At 46.2% G+C, this 27,871-nt stretch overlaps 1 long non-coding RNA gene across 1 annotated transcript in view; it reads left to right on the forward strand.

Annotated features, from left to right (window-relative positions):
• The first annotated feature begins 1,290 nt into the window (after positions 1-1,290).
• LOC146870419 (uncharacterized) overlaps positions 1,291-27,871 on the forward strand; it is a 225,697-nt gene continuing 199,116 nt past the window's right edge. The window contains exons 1-3 of the long non-coding RNA XR_014977022.1: positions 1,291-1,447; positions 2,046-2,112; positions 2,304-2,396. This is a non-coding gene — a long non-coding RNA (uncharacterized LOC146870419). The remainder of the gene's footprint in view (positions 1,448-2,045; positions 2,113-2,303; positions 2,397-27,871) is intronic.

Genomic DNA, 27,871 nt, shown 5'->3' on the forward strand with positions numbered 1-27,871 from the left:
ATATGATTATGGGGAATCTGGTGGTCCAATGTCTCGACCACATACAAACAAATGATAATACCAATGCTTGTCTACATCGATCTATTATTTCCCTGTAATTAGAGACAGAAAAAAATCCCTGATGGTTTGCATCACTTCTAACAAGCATGGGATCATGTTTGTAACACACCTTGATTTTTCCCTGGCTTGAATAATGACCCTCTCCATTGTACATGCTGTTACTGTTCATTGAAATATGATTACTAATTAGTGACCTCCTAACCGTGTTTTTATCATCCTTTACTCTTTGTCTGTTTGGATGATAACACTGGATATACTACCCCTGTAACGTTATCTTTTATCTTTTTTTCATCCTCTTTTTTTCTTCTCTGTCTTTATCCTCTCGGGACCATTAAGATAAGGGGTTAACCATTTCATCGACTGGGATTAGAAGTATTTCGGAAAAAGTAAAATATATAATATCATTATGTGGATCAGGCCAATTTGGCCGCCACATATTTTTTACGAAATTTTGTCATGAAAGAGATAGTGGGAATTTTTGTAGCAAACATAATATTCATATAATGAATTGACCACGTGATCCTGTTTCTAGCATATACTCTAAGTGTGGCCCTATGAATCTAGGGCTGGTAATGCACATATAACTCGGCTTATCAAGACTAATGATAAGACCAGATCAAACGTTGAGCATTATTCATATGACACATATAATAGTGGCGTTCGGGTTTCCTTTTTACGCATATCTGGACCCATCAATACCCAATAGAGAAGAGCCTACACATTGTTTGCATATTCTAAGATGGCCGCTTTTGAACGTGTTGAATCATTCAATTTGGTTCGAAAATAACGGCATGAATTTACACATATATATAATTCTGCTCATTGGGCTCTCGGCTTATTATCTCATTGAATTTGGGCCGTAAATCTGTAATTAGAGCATAAGCCTTACATATACATAATGTCAGCTATTGGGCTTCCTTTTATTGTTTCACGCATATTTGGTTTAAAAAAATATATAATAGAATAGATCTTATATAAATCTTGCACACACTAAGATGGCCGCCCCTATACATGGTGTATCATGTGATCTGAAGCGGACACACATTGCGTTTTTGATACAGTTAATGTCGATTTCTAAAAGGTAAGAGTTCTAATTAGATACACACACAATACCACTTATTGGGCTTTCATCTCTTATTCTATATATACATGGTTTGAAAATCTCATATTTGAGAAACACTTGGGTAACACTTGCACACTCAAAGATGGCTGCTCCGTTTACATGTTGTGTCATGTGACCTGGAGTGCACGGACACTGCGAAGCCCACACAGGTGTTCCAACTTCAGTGGCTTCCCCGTACTATTTATTCGGGATAAACTGCTCACTGATTCATCCTGACTGGAGGAAGACTTGCTGCTTATCCCTGATCGTGACTACTAGATTACGGTAGGCGCCACCATGGGGGAGCGTTGTCTTTGAGTTTTAGGGTTACTGTTCCACATTGGGCCAGGTGTGATTCCCTGTACGCTAGAGTCTATGCTACCTAAATATACACTTTTTGTTTATACTATTACCACGAGGTAGCGTGGGTATTTACATTTAAGTTTCATTCTTGTTCTTAGGTATGGGTTATATTTCCCGATTATTATGAGTTATGTGGTATAAATTTACATTCTGCCCATGTCTATTCTAATGGGCACTTTCAATTTTAAACATGGGATGTATATAGACAACTCCCGCTCGTGTCAACCTCTCTTCATATCTCGGATAAGTTTATACCGCTTAAACGCGATGAAATACATGCTGCATAAAGACGGAATAATTGTCAACGTTAAATATAGGATACATGTAAGCTGCTAGTCCTGCTGTGTACTATTGCTTCCCCTTCTTCCTTCTGTTTATCATCTCCTTGACCTAACGCAGCTTAGAGCCATGAGGATAGGGGAGACCCATATAATAAACATTGATAGTATTTATATTCGTTTTGTGAGAACACTTTCTCACAATCAATATCTCTACCTCCCTCCTTCCCCCTCTTTTCTAGATCGTCTCATCTCTACCTGGAAGGAGATTGCTATCACTCATCCTTAACCTCCGGACTTGGTTTATAGGTAAGAGTTCTTAATGGACATTGAACGTTGAGAGCACCAATGAATCGGTCCGTTGGTACAACCGTGTAAGACCTGTGTTATATTATATACATTTCATGAATCTCATGGGTCTCACTTGCCATTACTTATGTCTTACTGGGGATTCCCTATTAGAGCGGCACTGAACATATATTGTATTATTTATATCTCAGATATTCCTGGTTGAGGATCTGATCCAAAGGACATCATCTTCAGTACATTCCTCACTATTTATGGAGGTTTATTGATTTCCTTCGCATTCAACGGTAGGTACACATCCTACCAGGTTGTTCTTTGATCAAGTGGTATCGTTTATTTAACTTGTAACTATGTAACTAGTAGGACGTGGCCAAGCTACCACTAGGATATATATTCCACACACGGTTCTGGATAGTCTGAACGCATTTTGATCCCATATAACATAGAATAGGGTCTCTCTACACCTCTAACAAGTGTTTTTATGTTTGAGGGGAACTGTGAACATAAGGGATATTTACCTCCTGACTTAGATCACAGTGTTCTTTTGTACACACACCTCCTTCTTTGTCCCTTTGTTGTCTTTTTGACTCCCTATCTTCAATCACATTAGGTAGTAGTATTTTCTTGTTTCTGTCATGAAAGGATTGAGAATATAATCCAACATTGACTTTCTGTAATCTTTGTTACCACAAGCTCCTTATAAATATTAATAGGTTTACGCTAGTATAATCAATTATTTGAAATGATATAATGATATTTTATGCTTCCTTCTCTCAATCTTGTGAGATAATGTTGGACCCTATCAAATGGAAAGATAGATTGTCTGTAAAAAATCTTTTGTAAAAAACTAATTATGTTGCTTTGATGTTTACCTTGAACATGTGATGTTATAAACTTGAAGAGAAAAATACATTTTTTGTCATCTGTCTGTAAATTTGTAGCATATGTGGTGCATAAATGGTTATGGTTGTATTTAATATGATATGAATTTGCATTCCGTAGACTATGATGTTTATCATTCTATGTTTGGTGTGTTTTTGTTGTAAGTGTTTTTATATATGTGTATATATATGTATTTCTTAACGGCCCTGAAGAAGTCCTGTATCAGGACGAAACGCGTCAGCTGTGTTGTGTTCCTAACAGAAAAATGGATTAAAGAGATGATATCAAGGAACTCTCTCTTTCTTATTTGATTGGATTTGGATTATATAATTGTCCTAACCGACCTGACTGATTTAGTGTGGTGCACCTGTGCTTTTGTTTTAACCTCATCCACTGTACTAGACTGACAACACTACATGTGCTGCTTAATCATTTCACGTATCTCAGGTCTCAGACCATGCACAAATTGATATACAAAGTTACTCATGTCTTTTTCACTCAGATTCTCATATCCACTATACTGTTTAAAAACTAGAAGTAACCTTTCATAATAAGCGTGCACAGACTCTATGAGTTGCTGAGTTGTTCTATCGATCTTTACCCAATCTGTTTCTTTCGGAGGAATCTTATTTTTCATTAATGTCATTGCCTACTCATATTTTTTCATTACTTCTGGACCTGAGGCTCCTGTTTTTGTGTCTCTAGGATATTCTTCCTTTGGCAAATCAATTGTGATTTTACATTCTGTCCACAAATCAGCAGGTACAACAATCTCAAACAATCCATTCAAATCTTCCACAATACCTTTGAAACCTTTACAAACCTTTCCACTTGTCTGTACCATTCTACAGACTTTTCTCTCCATCTTGGAAAATCATTTGTAAATGACTGTTGGAAATGGGCCTTTTTGCAGGGTCATCCCTAAACTTTTTGCCTTCCTCCTGTATTTTTTCTGACCTGTTTGTGTTGATTCTATGACTCTGGGCACTTTGCCACTGCTGATCAGTGCTAAAGTGCATATGCTCTCCCTTTGTAAATATGACATGTGAATTAGTATATCCATGATTGGCTTATTTGGTTTACCTGTTAGTCCCTAGTAATGTGGCCTCTGTGTGCCCAGGGCTGGTAAACCAAATGCTGCTGGTGGGCCTGCAGCGCTGAGTTGCGCCACCCACAGAAGCAGCTTGTAAAGTGTGTCTCAGACATGCCACTGCAGTGTCTGTGTGCAGTCTAGAACTGCCATCTTGGCTGTGAAGTGCACCCACTTCCCAGTCCCTGAACCTTCCCTTGGCATCATGTAAGCCACCCCTATGGTAGGGTGCATTGTATGTGTAAGGTAGGACATGCTCTGATGTGTGTAGCATGTCCTGGTAGTGAATTACACCCAATTTCGTTTTTCACTACTGTAAGGCTACCTGTTCTCCATAGGCCAGAATGGGAGGTTTTGGCTATTGCATTCTATAGTCCTAACTGACCCATAGAACATGGTAGAAAAACGAATTTAGTATGCCTGAGCTCAGAATATTAAAATACATATTTAAGGGAAGTTTATTTTTATATTCTGTGTTTGAAAATACCACTTTTAGAAAGTAGGTATTTTCTTGTCTAAGCCTTCCAGTGTGCTCTGCTGTTATGTGTATTGGCTGTCTGGGTTTGGAGTGACAGGGCTGGGGAATTCCCGGAGACAGGGTGAGGTGTCCCAGTGGTGAATAGAGAGATCTGCATCTAGATGGGTGGGAGGAGTTGCACCTGGGACCTAAATAGGGCTGTGCTTTCCCTCCACAATGCTGGCTCCACCTCCTATGGTGCGTCTGATGTCTCTGCCCTGCACCCTGAAAGGAAAGAAGCAGCCTGGTAAACAAAGTGCTCCAGGACTGAGCAGAACTGGTTCTGGCTGGGTTCAGTGACTTGTGACTCTTTAGAACAAAGACTTTTGGGGTATAAATATCTGTGATGAAACCCCTACAATTTGGATTTCCCTTGGATCTCAAGACCAACCTCTGTCCGTGGAACTGAAGAAAGCTGCAGGAGAGGACTGTCCTGGTGTTGTGTGCTGTTTCCTGGATTGGCCTGCAGTAGTTTTCATTGGACTGGAAAAAGGAGGGAAAAGGAGCTGTAAGAGAACTTTTTAATCTTGAACCTGCAATCACCCAAGGGCTAGAGAGAGAGCTAGCCCCCTGACTGAAGTCTCAGGACCAGTAGACTTCATTTCGTCGCTAAAGCCTCAAAATTATCGCTAAAGCCTAAAAATCATCGCCCGCACGTTTGCGGCCAGAAAATCATCGCTACAGCTGCTGAGCGTAAAGAAAATCGTCGCATCACTGCTGCTGAAGGCTCGCTGGCCTGATCATCGCCCTGCACGTTTGCGGCCAGAAAATCATCGCTACAGCTGCTGAGCCTAAAGAAAATCGTTGCATCACTGCCGCTGAAGACTCGCTGGCCTAATCATCGCCCCGCATGTTTGCGGCCCGAAAATCATCGCTACAGTGGCTGAGCGTCCGGAAAATCGTCGCTAACCCCCGTTAGCGAGCGGCCGTGACCAGAGCGTGAGGAAAAACATCGCTAACCTGCCGGAGCGACATTTCTTGTGGAATATTTTGCCGACATCTCAGAATTGTGAGTAAGAGGGGTCGCAGAGACCACTGTCCTGAACTGAACTTTACCTTACCCATCGGAACTATTTTTGCAGCATCCAGAGAGAACTATTTATGTACAGTATTGTGATTTCCTCGTTATTTGGTCTTGTGATAAGTCTCTATAAATATAACTATTTTCTTTGATAACTACCTGTGTTGTGTCCCTTTGTAGTGTTCCTCACTGTATTTACTGTGTATGATCAGCAACGCTTTACACACTGCCTCTGAGATTAGCCTAACTGCTCGTGCTACGTTACCACAGGGTGGAGCAGGGGTTGTCAAGGGGGTGCAGCCCTTCACTCTGACTTAGAAAGAAGGGTCCCTGCTTGGACAGTGGCCATCCACTGCCAACCAGAGACCCCCATTTCTAACAATGACAATATATCCTGTCTGGACCATGGGACATGTACATAACTTCCTCCTGGAATTTCTCTCATCAGACATTCTACTACTGTTGGTTCCTTTTCTTTTACTGGGAAAGCTAATGTTGCTTTATTAGCCGTACTTTCTTTTCTCCTTATCCACCTACTTCTCCATCTGTCTACATCTCCCCATTTTCTCAGTAACACAATTAGTTCTTTTATCTGTGTTAACGGTCCTGAAGTGTTCAGATTTTCTATATCTTTCTCACTAAAATCTACTCTGTAAGGTTTCTGTAATCCTCTCACTTTTGCAAAATCTGCTCCCAATTCATTTGCTGTTTCTTCCAATTTTTCATGCAAATTCTTAGCTCCCCAAGTAATACTTTTACACATAAACATTAATTCATCACCCTGATATGTTTTTAACCGATCTGTACCAATAGTCCCTAGAATCAGTTCTTCCATGTCTATTTGTAATCTAACCACATCCAAAGGTTGTGGTTCTGTATCTCTCTTCTACAAATTCCTGACCCAATCGCTTAATTCTTCTGCCATTGGACCCACAGGGGTCGTATTCAAATCTACCCTATTCACACTTTTCTCTGGTGTTTCAGTTGCTGATTTAGCTCCCATAGGAATTTTATTTATTGGACTCCGATTTATTGTCAAATCCATAGGTGGAGTTAAACTGACCGAATCTTTAGTCTCCCTAACTTCAGGATAAATCTTTTCTCGTACTTTTTGCATACTGGAATTTAAGGGACTTGTTAAGGAACGTTCACCTATCTTTTGATTTTCAAATACTGGTATCACTGGACCTATAGTTACTGGCACAGTTACAGCTTCTACATTCTTTGTCAATTCTTTTATCTTTTCAGAGAATTCTTTTGTTGTTCTTGCTAGTTCAGACGCATTATGAATATCAGGTTCTACAGTCTGTGGTATTTTCTGTCTATTAAATGGACTATTTATTTCAGAAAATCGTTTTGAGTTTTGATTCATCACAGTTTCCATTGGCGGTGCATTTAGTGTCACCACCGCAGAAGCCTGTTGATATGGAGGGGGTCGTTTATTATCCAGCAACTCATTATCTGTATCACTAAGTTTACAGTGTACTGTATAATTTGCCAATGCAACCTTATATACGTTGGCAGTACGATAAGACCGCTAAATGAAAGAATACAGGAGCATATCAGAGCAATCTGGAATAACAACAGGAACTATCCGTTAGCGGTTCATTCCAACACTGTACATTTAGATTCCGAAATACTGTTACTCAAATTCCATGCAATTGCCACTATTGAGGCAAACCCACGTGCCGGGGATAGAACTGCGACTCTTAGGAAAATAGAGTCAAAATGGTTGATCAAATTGCGAGCGGTAGACAAGGGGTTCAATATTGATCGTGAACTCTGTGTTTCTGCGTGATTAACAATTGGGGGATCAATCAGGGCTCTGGTTTATGGTCTTACAATGGTTAGTTCACCACATTCAGGGAGTCAGGAGATCAGCAATAATACTGACAGAAGTCTTAATAGAACTGTGTAGACATGGCCAGTCCCTGAGGTTAACATTTGGGATATATGCTGATGTTTTAAATAATTACAACCAAGTGTGCAGGAAGAAGCTGTAATGTTTTTCCCAGATCTGTGTTCGTTTTCTCTCTCTGGTCTGCAGGTTAGTCCATAATTATGAAAATGTGCTTACTCGCATACTAGAACAACCAATGTATGTTTGTATGCTATGTCGTTGTATTTATATATTTTGTATTTCTCTATATCTGATTTCTCTTTTACTGTTTCTCTTACTCATGATTTTCGTTGTTTGGGTCTCCAATATTAATATATAGAGGGAACTTTCTATTACTAACCAATTTAAATGGTCAAACTAAGCGAGTAATATTATCACGCATGGTATTAAATAACTATATTAGTTCTAACTATCACCGTTGTCTAACGCTTTTGAGCACACCAGATATTTTAAGGACTGCGACGAGGGCAGTTCACTGCAACATATACAGGCTAAGATGGCGGCACCATTACTAATACATTGTGAGGCTACAGGGTCGTCATCTATGTTTATGACTTTTTCCCTAACGGAGGGATCACGTGACTACCCAGGTAGGGGAATAGCGTGCACTCAAATATCTGTGCCGTCGCCGCGTTCGTTTATCCTGTTAAGTGTGAGGCGTCACAGATTTGTTGGAAACCTCGCTAATTTGAAGGTGAGAATACTATGGGATTTTAGTTGTAGTTCAGCTCCGTTGGTTAGTGGCCATTCTTATTTTAGTCTATTATTGTTTTGTAGTTCTGGTTTACAACTTATCAGGGTTGTACTGCAGGAGCTTTAACAAGAGCGTTACTCGGAGGTTCGCATACATGGGAGCACGACTACTGCTAAGTGGATAATAATACAGCTATTTCGACATTTGATAGGATTGGTTATTTTATCAAAAGGTGAGTGAGAAACTTATTGACTGGCCACTTGTACGTACGTTAGGGAGTCAACATAGGTCAAGCGTCACTCCTTGTGTTTTTTAAACTGCAGGTGATTTTTTGAAGTACCACTGGGAGACCATTGAGGATGTCACGCCAATTAGATCTCTCTCTATACTCTGATGCCCGGCTATCATTGATTTTATGGTAAGCGCATAGAGGTCGCTATAAGATGTCCATTATGGGGTTTTAAGTCTCATTATAGCCTACCGCCCTCCTGTGGTTTTATACCATTACATCGTTCTAGGTCCTATGATTCTTAACATTCATATTGGGGGCAGGCTGCAATTTTAGACCATTATGATTGTGTCCGTCGTGGGTGGGACATTTCCCCAGTAAACAGGACCACAGTCCTTAATAGAGGGCGGTCTGTTATTACAGTGCAGCCAGTGATCTGCACTACCTGGAAATGACTATTGTCTGTGGGCCAGTCTATGGTTATTTGGGGCCAGTTTGGAGGCTACAATTTACCTCTAGATGATGCAATTATAATTACACCGAAATCTTTCAATGATAGGTACAGAGGAACATTAGAAATAGGTTTTATTACTTGTCCTATGATGGTCTAGATGCGGTGATGTAACAAGCAATGCTCACATTACTTTATATCTTTATACATATGAGAATTGTGTGATTATACACTATATGGTGACTTGTAGATAATATGTGCTGTTTCATTGGCTAACTACATCTCGGTGTTTCCTAGAACTGAGTTGTGTGTACTACTATATTTTGGGCAGATGTGCATATTGAAAAGGCGTGATTCCGATTTTGGATTGCTGTTCTCGACTGTAATGGTGGGTTCATTTATCTATTCGTTAGTCTCTTTTATTGGCATGCTCACGGGTGGTTGGTGAGTTGGGTTGCCTTTGTTTCTACTACTTTCTGATATGCACATTTTTATCATTTTTTCCACACAAAATCACTTGGTATGTTTGGTGATTTGGGTCTTTTTGTTCTGCTTTAGTGTACGGAGGTGTGATGTATTTGTACATCACAAATCTACAATCTCTTGTTTCTACATATAGGTGTGTTGGACCTATTGAAAATAAAAATATATGTGTTCTCTAGTCTTTGATGTGAAGTAAGACTGTGTATCATGTTGGGTATTGTTTTTTATTTGTTTATACATGTATTTTAATGAGTATATTTATTGCAATATGTTTGATATTCTAGCCTTGAAAAAGTCTGTGCAAAGACGAAACACGTGTCGGCTAATCGTGTGCTGGGAATTTTAAAGATTTACATTTTGATAAAGACTACTAATTGTTATGGATTAACCTTTCTGGATTCTTGTCTCTTGACGAATAGATTTTGTGCTTTTCTTGCTGTATAATTGGGTTTATTTATACCCAAGGGTCGAACATACGTAATCCGGATTTGAATGATACTAATGGTGTACTGTATAGGCCTCTATCTTTTGTCTGTAAATTGGTGGTACATTGTTTTGTGCTGACAACACTTATAGATAGTAGGTGTTTTCTGGGGCCAACCAAGCACACGCTCCTATAAACGAATATTTCTACAGAAGCAAATAGTTTTCATGCTAAATTGATTGCTTATTTATTCTTTGTATATGGTGGATGTACCATCTGTGGTTTATGTCTATCTGTATCACTGGCTCCATACTAACACCTTTCTGGTACTGGATGCTTCTTTTTCTCTGTACACTTTTTCCCTACTAATTCTTCAGCTGTTCTAGCAGGAAACATACCATCCGTCATATTAGCGTACAGCCATCGTCTCATCCTGTCTTCATGATTTAAACCCAATACTCTACCATGAAAATAACTATCATCCCTTATACCTGTGCGTCTCTCTCTTTCATACATCTCATCTTTCCATTCACCTAGGGCTTCAAACTGAGGCAGTCTAGGTCTCGGTTCAAGTTTCATCATTTTGTTTCACAAATTTCGTATTATAGCTGTGCTAAACAAACCAGTTTCTGAAAACGCCAATACTCCATCATTTTGAGTATATTTTACCCAATTTTCAAACCAAATACAAGTATGATAACCATATTTCGTTATCATGTAAGTTGCTGGTGTTTTTGGTGGGGGAAGCACTTCTCCCTCTCTCGTTACAATCCTTTTATCTTTCTTAAAAAGGTTCTTGAATTTTGTAAACCATGAAGGTTTCTCTATCTCTCGTCCATCGTAATAAACCATATTTCACAATTATTTGCCAAAGTGAATTCACACAACTCTCCTTTAATCTGCTTGACCATTCTGTCCTATCCCAGCGCGAATCACACTAACACACCTATCGGAAAGCTTTACGTCACTCTCACACTGACCTATTCAAGCGCGAATCACACTAACGCATCAATCAGAAAGCTCCTCATACTTCCACGACTGTCCAATCTCAGCGCAACTCACACTAACGTACCAATCAGAAAGCTCTTCGTACTTCCGCAACTGACCAATCCCAGCGCAGTTCTTGTTAACGTCAGACCTACTCCTGCTTCTGCTGACCCCTCCTTCACAAAATTATCGGCACTGTTTTATAACTCGTTGATTTGACAAAATCGGTTAATTACGACATAAAACACATTACCATTGTCCGTATCTCTAAACAAAAGAGATAGTTTATTCAAACATTCAAGAACATTGTTTCTTTCAATAAGTGTAGCACTTCCCTCTACCTTACCCTTCTCTCAAGCAAGAGGTAAACCCGTTTCTCTGGGGATAACACACGTGGAGACTATACTGCTCCTGAGAATTAACGCCAAAGTTTCACAAGAAAACCTGTTGCTATTTCGCTCAATGCAATTCTCACATGAATTTCCCTGACATAACACAGTCCTGTGTTATCAGCAAATTGAAATCAGACAATGCACAATTCCATATGACTTCTCTTGTCACACATATCCACTTCCTATTTCCCAGAAGCTTCAAAATTCAGACTACATATAATGTAACAGAAACTCAACATGGAGTGTTAAACATAGAAATTAATAATCAATAATCCCCTAAACTGACCTAGAGAAACCATAACTCTGCTACCAAGAAAAACTGATGCAGCGCGGCTATTATAAAACCTTTCCTTATGACACCAACCCAGAAAACCCCTACACCATTTGTTCATCAGTGGGGCCCATGACACCGAAACACACATTCACTCAGTTTTCTGGATCAGTGATAAGTAGACGAGCTGCAAGACATACGGGGTACATTGTTAATATTTTTACCTAAATAATAACTATATACATTTGATTTTGTAATTGTCGGTTCTAAACATCAAGGAACTCCGCTATTTCGGTCAATGGACCAACTAGTAGGAATCAGTTGCTGGCGATTAAGTCCAGCTCAATCACAATTTAAAAACCTTTAAACAATTATTGATCATAACTTTAATTCTAATAACCACAGACTCAGTTTTGAGTTAGCATGAAAATGTATCTAGATTCATTGAATAAATGTAATGAAGTAAAATTTTATTGGACTAATATTCTAGACATTATTACATGAGCATTTAAGTAAAGATTGAAATAGAAATGGAAAATAGTCATTACCCTTGGCCTCAGGGCGATGACGAGAATTGTTCACCAGAACAAGAACCGAAGATCACAGGATAAGTCCCCAATACTGACTGACTGTCCCTCTAACCTCCTCGGACGTAATCCCTCCCAAGATAGAATCCCGCGACGGTCTCGTTCCTTTTCCCCATCAATGTTCGATGTCCAAAATTGACAGTCTTTTTCAGCATCACAGGAGAAATTGTCTCAGCAGACAGCGTGTTGTGTTGAATAGATCGATGTAGAATAAGCATGCACCTCATTGTAAGCACAAGCTCTTTTAAACCCCTTACATTAACTTGCTATATCCAAAAATGAAACCTTTTTAGGGGCTACATTCAATATGATTGGTCCATTGGAGGGGCGGTGATGGTCACCTCATTGTCCTCCTTGCTCGAACCGGTTTGCAAACAATCAATGCATACAATAGTTCTCGTGATTCATCAGGTCCAAATGTACTTTAACTTTGTTAATATACTTGCAACATTATTCGACGGTCATGAATTAGTTCATCTTCTGGAGTTCGATTCTCCCATCCATTCCCTTGCATTCATGCTGAACTCTTGGCACAACTCTTATTTTCATGTCAGACTGACCTTGACATCTCTCACTCTGGGCATAGGCCACCCACTTGTGACTGGAACTTTCACTCTGCTCATGCGCGGGGGCCATCTTTATTCACGTCTCTTTGCAGCAGCCATTTTCATGCGAGGCCTTGCAGGCCCAAACGGAACCAATATGAAAACAACATAGCAGAAATTAGACATAGAAAATAAGCCCTTCTGTTTTACCACCCACCATTCTAATGACCAGTGTTAGGTGTTACCTAGCATAAGCGACATATAAAGCCATTTTACTTACCATCTGCATTCTTTGCCACAATATAATTTTACTACCAACAAAATACATGCAATTTTACTTCTACTTTCTACACGAATCACAAACCTATGTTAATTTATTTTCACATTTGTAAATAAATTAGATTTTTGCAATGCCGGTTAGTTTTCCACGTGTAATGTCTAATTAAAGGTCCATTTGTTGATAAATACATGCATTCAAACAGTTAGTATTTTTAAAGTTATGAGGTCATTAATTTCGAAGGGGTACAACATTTTTTGTATTTCCCCTGCTCCATCACTGGCATCATACGCTATCTTCACTTCCAAAAAGCAACCAAAATTGGCTCTACCATTCCTCGATTCCATGTGTCTGAGCCACCTACACAGCTCGGTCCTGATGTCTGCTGAGGAGGCTACTTGATCTGCATAAGATAGGCACTTCTGTAGATGTTGGCTCTTCAGACGTTGGAGGGCTCTATAGAGTAGAGGGCCAGGAACGATCGCATGAACGGACACTGCCAACAGACCCACTATGCTGGCAAAGGATCTCAACTACACAGCCAGGCTTGAAAGTGCTAACCTCAAGTCCCTCTTGATCACCTTGACCTTCTGAGATGCTAACTGAAGTTGCGCTTTCAGAGTTCACTTGGGATCCTAGGAAATCTATACACTGACATGGAACCAACAGAGTTCTAGGCATTGATGACAAATCCCAGATCCTGGAGGAGTTGAACCACCCAGGTCCAATGGAGAATCGCCTTGTGTGATCCTCAAGCGCGACATGGAAACACTTCCCACATAGGATCAAAACAGAGAGAGCATTCTTCCGACCACACACCCTACACGGTGTAGTGTGCTACTCATGCAGGCAAGCACTTTAGTGCCCTATTGTGAGAGGCTGGCTGGGTATATGATGTACAGTTAGGTAAGTGGACACTTGCACTGATCCAGACAACCCTTATGGTGATTTTAGTGGTCTTAGACAACCTTAGAAAGCTCTCGAAGTGGTAGATGTGGGGAGCATCCTTCAGGCTTAGTCCAGAAGGAGTGTAAAGCAGCTTGTTTTCCTAGAACATAATCTTATAGGTATAGATGAAATGAAAAAGAACCACACAAGGTATTTATAATAATATGTATTTATTATAAGATACCCACTAACAAATCCAGATATCTCCTACACAGAGATATACACAATGCACACAATACTTTGCAATAGAAACACGTAAGTAGCACAGAATACACAGTGGTCCCCAGGGGGAGACCAAACCATATACTAAAATAGTGGTATGCAAACCACAACTCGAGTCAAGAATATACCCAGAGGACGTAGAAGAGTCAAGGACCCAAGTAACTACCCTAGGTGAGTATCTAGGAGCCCCAGAGAGGTCGTCTGCAGTGTGGGAACACAACCGCGTTCTCCGTACAAATCAACGTGTAAGTCTCAGTTGCAATTTTTAAAGAAAGAGGACCCTTCCCAGTGGACCCTGAAGAAACCCCGTAGGAAGACAAAAAGTTTGAGAGCCACCACACCTGTGGATACCCAGGTGACCTGCACCAGGGAAGCCGGGTTCATAGTTGTGAAGTGGCATCGGAAACTGTGGTCGAACTCAAAAGGAGATTTCAGGAAGATGCTGCTGCTGGAGAAGGAGAAAGTATCTGGTGGAACCCAAAGATGGATTTGAGGTGAAGAGTACAAGCAGAGGGGACAGAGTCTAGGTCACTCAGGAGAGACCAGAGGGCATGTAAGAAGAGTGCCCACCGATGTCGGGTGTTGCAGGAAAGATGACGGTGACCTTGGAGCTGCAGCTTTGGGGACCAGGAGCCATTCTCGAGCTGCCCCACATCAGATGTCGAGAGTTGAGGGGTCGGTGTCCATCGGGAGAACCAACAAACCTTGGCAACTACAACCAAAGCGTGGAAGGTGAAGTGTCGGGACCAGCAAGGTCCAGGGGACTCACCCCAAGCAGGGGAGCCAGGGCAGGCCCGAGCAATCAGGGGAGCCCAAAGAATTAAAAGGTCACCCTCAACAAGACGCGCAGACCAGAGGCACTGGAGTCGCAAGAGGACCTTGAGCAGCTCACCATAAGATGCATGCGATGCGGTGTGGTCGAAGATTCTGGTCACTGGAGATACTTGAGGTTGGGGCTACTTGGAGCCCGAAGATCTTGATGGAAGGAAGCCAACAAAACTTTGCAACGGCAAGTCGAAGTGGTGCACAGGGGTTCGGTTCCTGAGGCTCCGACGAGGGATACTGGCCTCAAACATGGTAAGAGGACAGAGCAGGCCTTGAGCGATGTGAAGAACCACCACCTGTAATGCGGAGCCTTTCAGAGTCCGTGGGAGCCCAAGATCATCAGACAGGTCAGCTTAGTTGCGGTCCCTGCAGATGCAGAGAAGTGACTCCTTCAATTCATGTGAGATTCCTTCAGGTGTCATGGATGCCCACAGGCCTTGAAAGGTTTCCTGTATGGAGCACAGGCACGGACGTTGCAGCAGACAACCAGGGCGAAGAGATCAGGAGCAGCAGGAATCTTATCGGTTGCAGCCTTAATGCCAAAAACGAATTTGAGCGAACTCCAGTATGCCTAGACGGCTTAAGTTGTACTGGTGTCTGAAATGAATCATGTCCCACAACGAATCTAGGGACCCACCCTCAGGTAAGCCCTTAAGTACCCTAAGGAAAGTGTTGGGACGATTCATGGTTCCCTCCATGGGGAGGGTTTGGACAGTGGGGAGGATACTCCAAAGTCCTTTGTCCAGTTTCACACCAGAGCGGGAGCCAACTGTTCCCTGAGCTGGTTTGAACTGGAATATGCAAGAAGGGCACCAAATGTGCCCTTCAAGCAGACTGAGTGGCGCTGGCAAGTGCTCCCACCCAGCACCAATACTCTAAACCTTGTCTGGGTGGTGGTCACACCTCCCTGTGACAGGATACATATTGTTCTGCCTTCCCCTGCTCAAGCTTGGCTCAGCAGCAGGAGGGCAGAATTGTGTCTTTGGTCGGCGGCAGCCATGTCGCGCTGTCCAGACTTAGAAGACTGGTACATTGTGCACTAATGGCCTAACTGGGGGCCTTTACAGTGCTTGGAATCATACCGCCACACCGCTTACGGTGTGGGGGTATGATTCCAACATGTTTGATACCAAACATGTCAGGGTTTGTTACAGCCAGTTAAGAGAAGGTAATCGAGTAATGACTCGGTGCCCCTCTATATGTTATATGGCTGTCTCACTTACAACCCAGGAGAATGGTCTTCGAAGGCTGTAGGGGTGTCCTGCTCATGTAGGGGCACCCTCACACTTAGAACCGAGCACCCTGCACTCAGGATTGAAAAGGCCTGCTGTAGGGGTGACTTAGATATAGGGAACCTATATCTTTCGTAAGTGGTGGCAGCACCAGCTTACACAGGCTGCAATGGCAGGCTTGTAGTGAAAGTTTGAATGGTTTCCCATAAGTGGCATAATACATGCTTCAGCCCATGGGGGTCCCCTGGGGTACCTATGCTCTGGGTAACTCAGTACTATATATTATGGATTTATAAGGGTACCCCAGTAATCAATCTGGGATATATCTAAGTACTTACCATAACAATTTAGGGGGGAAAGCAGGGAGACTGGGGTCCTGATTATCAGGATCCGAGTCAGAAACAGAAAAGCACCAGGCAAAAAGTGGGGGTAACCATAAAAGCAGATCCTGCTTTCCTACATCTATATGGGGGTAGTAAGCACTATATAAATGCTGAAATACAATTCAAGACAAAAGATTGGTCATTCAAGCGCCTAACACTGCCATGTAAGGGTTTCATAAGCAGTCGCAATTAGCTGGTTCAGCATTTTGCTGGGGCACTCATGCTGGATGACCTGAACAAACCTCTCCTTTCACACCCTGAAAAAGTAATATCCATTCCTTGCCCTTTTTACGGGGATTCTGCTCATGCAAAGAACTATGCGCAGGAAACCAGGACCTCAGGGAATTGTGGTGTACCAAAAAACTCACCTTAGTACCCAGAACCCCTATCCAACTAGCATCAGTGTCTCATTCGTTCTCCGTACTACAGCGAAGCTTCCAATGATTAGACAACCCAGAACAAGCGACTTAGGATACTCTCAGGAATGGTGGGAATCAAGAACACTCTTTCGTCTTTATTCTCATATCAGTCCACAACGTGAGTAATCAAAGACACGGAGTAATCAGAGACACGGAAAAGTTTAAAATGTTTATTTTTAACTACGTGCTCTAAGATGCAGTATTTTGGCTAATATAAGCAGACAAATGATTAGAAATAAAACCATCAGCATTGTTACAATTTCATAAAACACAAAGGGAGAAATCGTATTATAATGATAGTGGAAACAGGTCTTATAGCGCCTTCTGTACCACCCTCCCATGGCTATAAGCTAGTTTTATAATAGTAGAAGGTCTCTAGGTTTGAATGGGGAACCCCATACCTCCAAGATCAGCTTAGGTGAATCCCATCACAGGATCAGCACTGCTCTCTGTGTCTGGAAAGGTTTTCTCCAAGTGCCAGTATCATGCATGCAATGCAATATTAAAGGCACCCAAGTTGGGGGGGGGGTGTGGCTAGCAGCCTGCAATGGCGGTCGGGTCCTGGTAGAGCTCCGGACTCTCGGGGGGATTAACTCACCCTGACCCGACGATACTGGGCCCTACCCGGCCCACGGCACAGCCACTGAGACAGGAGAGCCCCGGGCGCCGCTGGACTCGATCGGAGTCACCGGGGGCCGTGCTGGGCCGGAGCCCCGTATTGAGGCCCACTGCCGGAGCGTCCCCTGCGACGCCGGGACCTGAGGTGAGACGCGGGCCGCGCTCAAAGCAGACCGCGCGTGAAACCTGCTACGGACCCGAGGGCGACGGAGCGCGCACAATCGACGACGCCCCTTCTGGACGGTCCGGGAGTGTCGGCGAAGCGGAGGGGTGATCCCGACGGGCCGCCTGGGCGCAACTACGTGGATGGACACTTGAGGGGTGCAGGTCGGCGGAGGACTGGAGGGGCCCATCGTGTGCTGGTGCGGTGAGTGCCGACGGACGAACACCCGTGAACCCCCCCCCCCCCCCCATGGGGGTGACGGAGGGCGGCGGCGCCCGGCGGAGATCTTCCCCCCCCCCCCCCCCCCCCCCCCCATCGAACTGCAGGATACTTGGAGTGGGGACACCGGGGGTGCGCGCCTTGGCCCCCCCCCAACCCCCCCGCTGGTAACAACTTGCTCGCCGCAGTGCTAGGCGGATGGGCCTGGCGGACCTCCCCCCCTGGTGGATCCTACTGAGATGGCCGCTGTGTGATGGCATGGAGGTGAGCGTCGCCTACTAATAGACGTGGTTACAGTGCGAAGATCCCTACACAGGGACCACTAGGAGGGGTCTGCTGTGCGACGTAGCGCGAAGAGGACCGAGGGGTCCTGACTGCCGGCGGAGTCCGCTTGCCGCAGCTATCAAAGCTGGACCGGCAGGGCCTTCCTGTTTTTACACTGGAACGCCTGCATCGGGGGGCTGATTACCCTGCTGGGTGCCACAGGGATTCCCTACTGCCCCGACCGCCCGGGGCGGTGACTCTCCTTCCCCCCGCTCCGCCCAGACACCGGGCCCCCCTCTGGGCAGTGAGCAGACTCCTTCGTCGCCCGCCGGGTCTGCGCCGCGCCTGGCGCATGGAGGGGACTGGAACTTCGCACTCGCTGGTTCGCCTATGGCGCCATATCCACGCCCGGACTGGCGGAAGGCCCATAACATGGGCAGAGTTTGAGGGAGGACGCTGGGGGACCAGCGGGGGCCTAGCCGACCTCCCGCTATGCCTGAGCGCGATGGCCGCTCTTCCCTGCCCCAAGATGCGCTTCCTGGGCCTGCTGCTGGACCCCCGGACAAACTGGACCTCATACTCACGGAGATCCGAGATACCAGGGCGGCACTCGAGCTACAGATGGGCACACTCGCCACGAGCTTGACGTTGCTCAGGGCGGACCATGGCAAACTGGCAGACACGGTAAAGGAACATGGACGATCCCTATCGGACCTAGATCCTCGAGTGGCAGCAAACACGTCCGCCTTGCAACAAATGCAAAAACAGGTGACAAGCCTTCTGGATCGGGTGGAAGACGCAGAGGGAAGGAACAGGCGCAATAATATACGCGTTATTGGCCTGCCAGAACGCAGCGAGGGGGTCAAGGCGGCAGAATTTATGGAAACCTGGTTTAGGGAGCACGTGGCGCCCAAGGGACTCTCTCCATACTTCTGCGTTGAACGGGCTCACAGAATCCCAACTGGCCTGCCTAGACCTGGCGCACCACCCCGCCCTCTGATAGTAAAAATCCTAAACTATAGAGACCGCGATGTCCTGCTACAGAAGGCGAGAGACAAAGCCACAATTCGATAATCACCGTATATCTCTGTACCCGGACTACACCATCTTAGTATAGAGGCAGAGATCGTCCTTTCAACTGGTGAAGAAAAAACTGCAGAAAACACAACTCAAATACGCACTCCTGTATCCTGCCCGGCTGAAAGTTATCCACGATAAAAAGACTCATTTTTTCGAGAGCCCGACGGACGCTGAGGAATGGCTGGAAGTTGTGGGTATTGGCTCTAGCCAGCTTAGCCACTCTGCCCGCTCCTCACGGAGCCCGGACACGCCTGCGAAGCGGGACTCCCGTCGCCCTCGGGGCTCAGGTAGGAGTGGCACTGGCCCATCACGGGATCAGCAGCGCCACGATCAGGAGGGGGCTCACGGACTCCCACGGACTCGGACGATAGCATTCTGCATTCAGACTCCGAACATAGCATAACTCTTTTCCCCACGATGACACCCCAGACTGCGGATGTCATAATTGATAACTAACTGCAACTGATTGCTCTATGAAGTCAGACGTATCCTTTGCAACATTCCTTATTTGCTGAGCCAGACTCTATAATTTTAAGAATGTCTCCATGAAAGCATATTTGAGTATTGTCTTTCTGTTCCTGACGATCTTTTTATTCCCCATAGTAGAGACTGAATTGTTGGCAAAAACGATGTTGTCTGAACTATGTACATGGGGAATTGACTGCGACCTTGTGGGGGCCCTGGGGCTCTCTCCTCTTGCTGATGGGCCGGGTGGGGGTTTCTTGTCGTTGTCATGGACATATTTACTTATGATGCCCCCCCCCCCCCCCCCGAGACAGGGTTTCGTAGAGCCGCCAGGTTTCTGACCTTATTAGGACAAGGGCCATGACTAGGTATGGCCACCTCCCTACCAGCGTATGCACCGTTATTTGTTATATAATGTTTATGTTTTATAGTTGGGCCCAGCATAGTTCTGACGCTGAGCCAAGTTTTGTTTTTGTTTTGGGGAAAAGGGACTCCTGGTCAAGCTCGAAGTACAGGCTCCACGAGTGTGGGAGCTCTATGTTGTATCGAATAACATGCCCGGGTCAATTCCCACCTTAGGGTCCTATAACCTCATTACCTGGAATGTGCGTGGACTGGGGGCGATTCAAAAACGCCACCGAGTGCACGCCTACCTCCTTAGATGTAAGACTCATGTGGCGTTTCTCCAGGAATCCCATCTCACTGACTCCGAAACACAAAATGCGTAAAAAATGGAGAGCTCAGATTTATTCTACTAACTACTCTGCTTTTGCCAGGGGTGCGACCGTATGGGTACGACATGGGGTCCCCTTTCTAGAGATAGAACGCCGGGTGGATGATCAAGGGAGATATATCCTGCTGAGAGGCACGCTGGATGGCGCCCCGGTAGTCCTGGGAAGCATTTATGCCCCTAACTTCGACCAAGACAGTTTCCTACATAGGCTGGGACGGGCATTGGTAGACTGGGAGGGTATACCCTGGGTGTTGGGAGGAGACTGGAATGCTGTGCTGGACACTACTTTAGATAGGTCCCACCCACCCCTGCACGGTACCAACGTCAGTAAGTTGACTGAACAGTTCACAACTTGGGTCAGTGGGTGGGCGCTCTTAGACACATGGCGATGCCTCCACCCCACCCACAAAGAATACTCCTTTTATTCACCAGTACATAGCCTCCACACCAGAATTGATAGGTTTCTCTGCTCGAGATCCATTCTTACACAAGCCAGTCAATCTACATATCTAGCGAAAACCTTCTCAGACCATAACCCACTGGAGCTCCCACTCAACTGGGGTAATGTACCTGCCCCGGTTCCTACCTGGAAATTACACCCACAGCTATTAGACGATGCCCCGTTCCGTTCTTCTCTCTCGGACGTCATAACGACGTACCTAGCTGAAAACTGGAACACAGCCTCCTCTAATCTGGTAGAATGGGATGCCTTGAAGGTGGTGGTGCGGGGGTCATCGATAGGAAGGCTAGTCGGTGCCAGGCAGGAGATACACCAACGACTCTTGAACATCGAACGACGATTGAACACACTCGAGCAGAAGGCGGCGACAGACCCTGGGAAAAAAATATCACTACAATCTGCCCATATTGACCACGCGGACGTTCTAGAGACACTACGGACAATAGATCACAAAGCTTTCCTACAGAGGAAACACGCGGAGGCGGATAGGTCGGGTGCTCTGCTCGCCCGCATAGTTCGGGATAGACCGGATACACCAATTATAACCAGAAAACGTACACCCACAGGACATATAGTCAATACACAAAAATAAATAAACACTGCCTTTTACGCACATCTTAGCATGCTCTACGCACCACCCATCTCTGTGGAGGACTCCTCGATAACGGAGTTCCTACAAGATCTCCCCTTCCCGAAACTCCCTGAAAATGTACAAAAAGCCATAGATGGCCCCATAACCCAACAAGAAATCCGAGATGCGATTAAGGGCCTGCATCGCAATAAAGCGCCAGGGATGGATGGACTACCAGTGGAATTTTATCATACATTCCGAGAGACCTTGGTACCCATACTAGAATCAGTATACAAACTTGCCTTCGAAACTGGTCACCTCCCTCATTCTACCATGCAGGCACTGGTCACGTCGATACCCAAACCAGGTAGGGATGGATTAGACATGTCTAATTACAGACCCCTCTCCTTATTATCCACGGAATATAAAATTCTAAGTAAAGCCCTCGCTAATCGTATTCAACCACACCTTCACAAACTCGTACATGAAGATCAATGTGGGTTTCTACAGAACCGCAGCACATCCCTTAATAATAGACGACTACACCACGTAATGACGGCTACACCGCCTGCGTACTAGCTTGCGGGCTGCATAGCATTGGACCTGCAACAGGCCTTCGATTCCCTTTCTTGGGACTTTATGTTTGCGACTCTGCAGCGATTCGGGATACCAGACACATATCTTAGATGGGTCCCCCTATTATATACATCCCCGACAGCCAGAGCTCGCACTGGCCGTTACATATCCGAGCAATATTCTATTCACAAGGGCACCAGACAGGGATGTCCACTATCTCCGCTGCTGTTTGTGCTCGCGCTTGAGCCCTTGGCTATAACACTCGGGGGTTCAGCGGCCCAACTCGGTATTCCCGTCCACGGTACAGACCACTTGCTCTCCATCTACGCAGATGACCTATTATTGTATTTATGAGACCTAACGGCAATCAACAGTCCCCTCCCGGAGATGTTTGCCACCTTTGAATGCCTTTCGGGTCTGGCCATAAACCCGGAGAAATCTACTACTTATTTCATCCGGGAAACACCATACCACAGTACTCTGCAGTTTGGCGACTACACGCTGTCGGTGGCCCCCACCACCTTTAAATATCTGGGCATACATGTGTACAGAACACAGGCGGACCAAATCGACGGTAATATTGGGCGAGCGGTGACGGCATTGCGTGCCAGTGTGAACTTCTGGTCATCGCTATCTTTATCGGTGATGAGGAGAGTCGCCATCTCGAAGATGGTTATCTTACCCCGCATACTATATTATTTTGTAAATTTGCCTGTCGTCCTCCCACTGTCCACTTTTAACACACTTAATACTATGCTGCTTAATCTCATCTGGGGCGCAGGCCGCAGGCGAATGAGCTTGCGGAAGCTACAGCTGAGCACGCGCGGTGGGGGTCTGGGAGTCCCTGACTTCAGGGCCTACTATTACGCCAGTCAACTTCAGTGGTTATCGTACTGGACTGCGGGGAAAAACCTACATGAGATAGGATTTACGCCCCATAGATTAGACCGGGGGGAGCTGCACTCCTTACTGCTGCCTGGGGCAAAAATCCCTGCGGATGCCCCCCCCCCCCCCCCCCCCCCTGCTGACGACAGCTCTACAATTCTGGAGAAAGGCACTGTCGTACACCTCACCGACCGCCCCTTATGCACCGAACATTCCCCTCTTGGGGATTCCCACAACACAAGGTAGACTTACAAAACCCAGATTGCGGGATTGGGCTGATGCAGGAGTGGACGACGTTGGGGCTTTCTTTGGAGATGGTACTTGGCTGGACCACTATCTCTTCCGACAATATACCGGTGCACCACCACGTTTATATTTGCTGCACGCTGCTGTGTCCCGCTATATTAAACACGCCTGGGCCCCACATAGGAACGAACCCCCACAACACTATTTGGTACATCTTCTGTATTATATGGGGAAGGGGGGGGACACCTGGTCAGATGGCTGTACACTGGGATCCGAACACATGCAGCAATCCTACTCACGGCCCTTAGAGCACGCTGGTCCGAGGACTCCGGTAGTGCACTTACGGACAAAGCATGGGAATGTATGGTCGAACACCCCAAAAAAGTGTTGCGTAATGCAAGACTGAAGTTTATACAGACTATGATCCTCCACAGAGCATACCTTACCCCTAAGAGGATTCATCGTATATTTCCAGAAACCCCACATCATTGCCCCCGCTGCAGAGGGGAAGAGGCAGACTTCCTACATATGTTATGGTCCTGTCCCTGTCTTGGGGACTACTGGGTGGGGATTCGGGATGCTTTGAGAGCAGTCACTGGACTTCCTGTCCCGGAAGACGCATTGTATTGCCTCGCAGGCCTCCGCAGACGCACTAAAGTGCAGAAAGCACAGTTGCGGTTCGTAGACCTAGCCCTTATCGTGGCAGTGAGAGCCCTTACCATGCGATGGAAATCTCCTAGGAGCACAGCGGTGTACACGTGGCAGGGCGACATGGTGCAGTGGGGGAAGGCGGAGGGTGCAGCTCTTCGCAGAGAAGAGGATAGGGGGCTCAGGAAACAACCCATCTCGATGGACTGGGAGGCTCTGCTGCTTAAGCTGGAGTCGCTCGATCTACTACCCCCGCAGAATATCCCAACCCCGTAGCACGAAGGAATCCTATACGATCTTTTCATGATAGATTTCGGGACTCAGACACACAGCTCTGCTAAACCCGAGGATAATGCTATTCTTTGTGGCCTTTATTGTACCGCCACAGAGTGATAGTTGGTGAAACCGAAACTCGATTGACCAGGAGTGGGGAGAGGGCAGGCTAGGGAGGGAGGGGATGGTTTAATGAAGTTCGCTTGCTGCTTGGAATGTAATTGTCTCCTATTGTCGATTTATATTGTCCGCTCGCTTACTTTGAGATATTTGCAGCTGTGTGCTTGTGTCTAGAGCATGGGCCGATCAACCTGAATTCAACAGCATACATTGTTATTTGACCTTGACGGCTTCTGCACACAGTGTTCAATCAATCAGTTACATTTATAAAGCGTGCTACTCACCCGTAAGGGTCTCAAGGCGCTGGGGGGGGAAGGGGGGGGGGGGGGGTCAGTGCTCGTAGAGCCAGGTCTTGAGCTGCCTTCTGAAGGAGAGGTGGTCCTGTATGGCGCGAAGGTGGCTGGGAAGGGAGTTCCAGGTCTTCGCTGCCAGAAAAGAGAAAGATCTTCCTCCGGCGGTGGCTTTGCGGATGCGGGGTACGGCTGCCAGGGCTTGTCCGGTCGAGCGTAGTGTGAGCGGAGGAGTGTAGAAGGAGACGCGGTGGTTGAGTTTTGGTCCGAGGTTGTGCAGGGCTTTGTGTGCATGGGTGAGGAGTCTGAAGGTGATCCTCTTGTTGACTGGGAGCCAGTGAAGTTTCTTCAGGTGTCCGGAGATGTGGTGGTGGCGGGGTATGTTCAGGATGAGTCGTGCGGCAGCGTTCTGGATTCGTTGCAGTTTCCTCTGCAGCTTGATGGTGATGCCGGCGTACAGAGTGTTCCCATAGTCCAAGCGACTGGTGACGAGGGCGTGGGTGACGGTCTTCCTGGGGTCGGTGGGGATCCAGCGGAAGATCTTGCGGAGCATGCGGAGGGTGTTGAAGCATGCCGAGGTCACCGAGTTGACCTGTCTGGTCATGGAGAGGGATGAGTCCAGGATGAAGCCGAGGTTGCGTGCGTGGTCGGTGGGTTGGGGAGTGCTGCCCAGGGCGGGAGGCCACCAGGAGTCGTCCCAGGCGGAGGGTGTAGGGCCGAGTATGAGGACCTCCGTCTTCTCTGTGTTAAGTTTAAGCCGGCTGTCTGTCATCCAGTTCGCTACTTCCTTCATGCCTTCGTGTAGTCTGGTTCTAGCTGAGGTGGGGTTGTTGCTGAGGGATAAGATGAGCCGGGTGTCGTCGGCGTAGGATATGAGGTCGAGTCCGTGTTTTCGTGCGATGTTCGCCAGGGGGGTCATGTAGATGTTGAAGAGGGTGGGGCTGAGGGAGGATCCTTGGGGGACGCCGCAGATGATCTCTGTGGCTGTGGATCTGAAGGGGGGGGAGGCGGACTCTCTGGGTTTTTCCGGAGAGGAAGGAGATGATCCATTCCAGGGCCTTGCCTCTGATGCCGGCGTTGCTGAGGCGACGTAACAGGGTATGGTGGCATACCGTGTCGAAGGCTGCAGAGAGGTCCAGGAGTATGAGGGCCACGGTTTCTCCTTTGTCGGTCAGGGATCTGATGTCGTCCATGGCTGCGATAAGGGCGGTCTCGGTGCTGTGGTTAGCTCTGAAGCCGAACTGTGAGGGGTCGAGTGAGTCGTTGATTTCCAGGGCAGTGGTGAGTTGAGCGTTGACGATTTTCTCAATCACTTTGGCGGGGAACGGTAGGAGCGAGATGGGCCGGAAGTTTTTGAGTTCGGTGGGGTCTGCTGTTGGTTTCTTTAGGAGGGCGTTGAGTTCGGCGTGTTTCCATTTCTCCGGGAAGGTGGCGGTGGTGAAAGACGCATTGATGATGTCTTGGAGGTGGGGTGCGATGATGTTGTCGGCTTTGTTGAAGATGTGGTGCGGGCAGGGGTCGGATGGTGATCCTGAGTGGATGGAGTTCATGATGCGGGTGGTTTCCTGGGTGGTGGTTGGGTTCCAGGTGAGGATGGTGGTGTTGTCGGTGGCGGGTTCCAGTGGTGGGTTTGTGTTGGTTGTGGTGAAGCTGTTGTAGATGTCGGTGATCTTGTGGTGAAAGAAGGCTGCGAGGGAGTCGCAGAGGTCCTGTGAGGGAGGGATGGAGTTGTTTTCTGCGTCGGGGTTGGAGAGTTCTTTGACGATGTTCCTTGCTGTTGTGGGAGTTGTTGTCTAGTCTGTTCTGGAAGGCTGATTTTCGTGCGGAGGCGTTGGTGGTGTTGGCGGGTGGCGTTCTTGAGAGCAGACATGTTCTCCTCGGTCTGGTTGAGGCGCCAAGTCTTTTCGAGGGTGCGGCATTCTTTTTTGGAGTCCTTGAGGTCGGGGTGAACCAGGAGTTTTTCTTGTGGTTGTTGGTGTTTGCTTGGGTCTTCAGGGGGTCCAGAAGGTTGGCGCAGTCGGAGATCCAGCTCGTGAGGTTGTTGGTGGCTTCGTTGGGGTCTGTGGTGCTGGTGGGTTGCTTCTGAGAGAGGGTCGATGTGAGTTGTTCCGTGGTGATTCGATTCCACTGTCTTCTTGGTGGTTGCTGGGTGTGGTGGTGCACGGTGGTCTTCTTGAAGCTGAAGTGGACACAGCTGTGGTCCGACCAGGCGAGTTCGGTGGTGTGGCTGAAAGAGATGTGTTTGCTGGAGGAGAAGATGGGGTCGAGCGTGTGTCCGGCGTAGTGGGTGGGGGTGTTGACTAGCTGTTTCAGTCCCAGGTTGGCAAGGTTGTCCAGTAAGGCGGTGGTGTTGTTGTCGGTGTGGTTCTCCAGGTGGAAGTTGAGGTCCCCTAGGAGGATGTAGTGGGTGGACGGGACTAAGGTCGTGGTGTAAGTCTAGGGATGTGAAAAGCAGACCGTTCTCATGTGAAGAAAAAACAAGCTACCTGTAGTATCATGTGCAAAAGCTGCAAAGTGGCAAGATAGCATTTAACATCTAAAACGCGTATGCTAACATAGCAATGTGTGCAGGCAAAACCCTGTCTTCACTACACCCTCCCTTGATCGGACCACAAACAAAATAAGGAAGCAATGTAGGAATGCAGAGTTCAAGTTCGAGTGAGACAGAACCAAGTTCATATTTTGCTAATCCGGATAATTGGTAGGGAAAAGTTCGAAATTGTGTGGTGGGGAAAAAATGTAAAAATAAAAAGTTCAAGCAGAATAGGTATACAGCCCATTCTGGAGCAAAAAAAAAAAAAAGTAAAACAAATGTGAGTTTGTACGTGTGGAAGATGGATGATTGCCAATTTAATCCATCAACGTATAGGCACAGTATGTTGCAACAGCCTCCAAGAGGAAGTCATTGTAATCTTCGGTAAATGATTCAGCCATCCAATCTAATAAAGTAAATGAACATACATGTTCTTCAATAGCCGGAGCCCCTGGTACCATCAGAGGCAAACTTGCGTGTTCTTCGAGATAACTTCTGCAGGAAGTCATGGGCTGCTGCACATATATCCCAATTTCCCAGGATTCCATGCGCAGGCCATTATCCCGATACCAGAACAGTCCAACTCATGAGCCACTAAGGGACTCATTAGACGATCATAATCCGGAGCAGGAGACACCGTGTTTGAGAGGCACAAATCCAGAGCCTATTCAAATTAACAATCTAGGCAATGAAAAACAGGTTGCACGCAAGTAAAGTAAGAGACGGAAGGACAATCCATAGGCTACACTCAAAGTGGCCAGGGGTAGCGTTCCATAGTATTCAAGCATCCGGTTACAAAGCTGGTGCAGCCGGTGCAGGCTGTCATGTGACACAGATTG

This window comes from Triturus cristatus, chromosome 1_1, assembly GCF_964204655.1.
Source record: "Triturus cristatus chromosome 1_1, aTriCri1.1, whole genome shotgun sequence".
Lineage (NCBI taxonomy): Eukaryota > Metazoa > Chordata > Amphibia > Caudata > Salamandridae > Triturus > Triturus cristatus.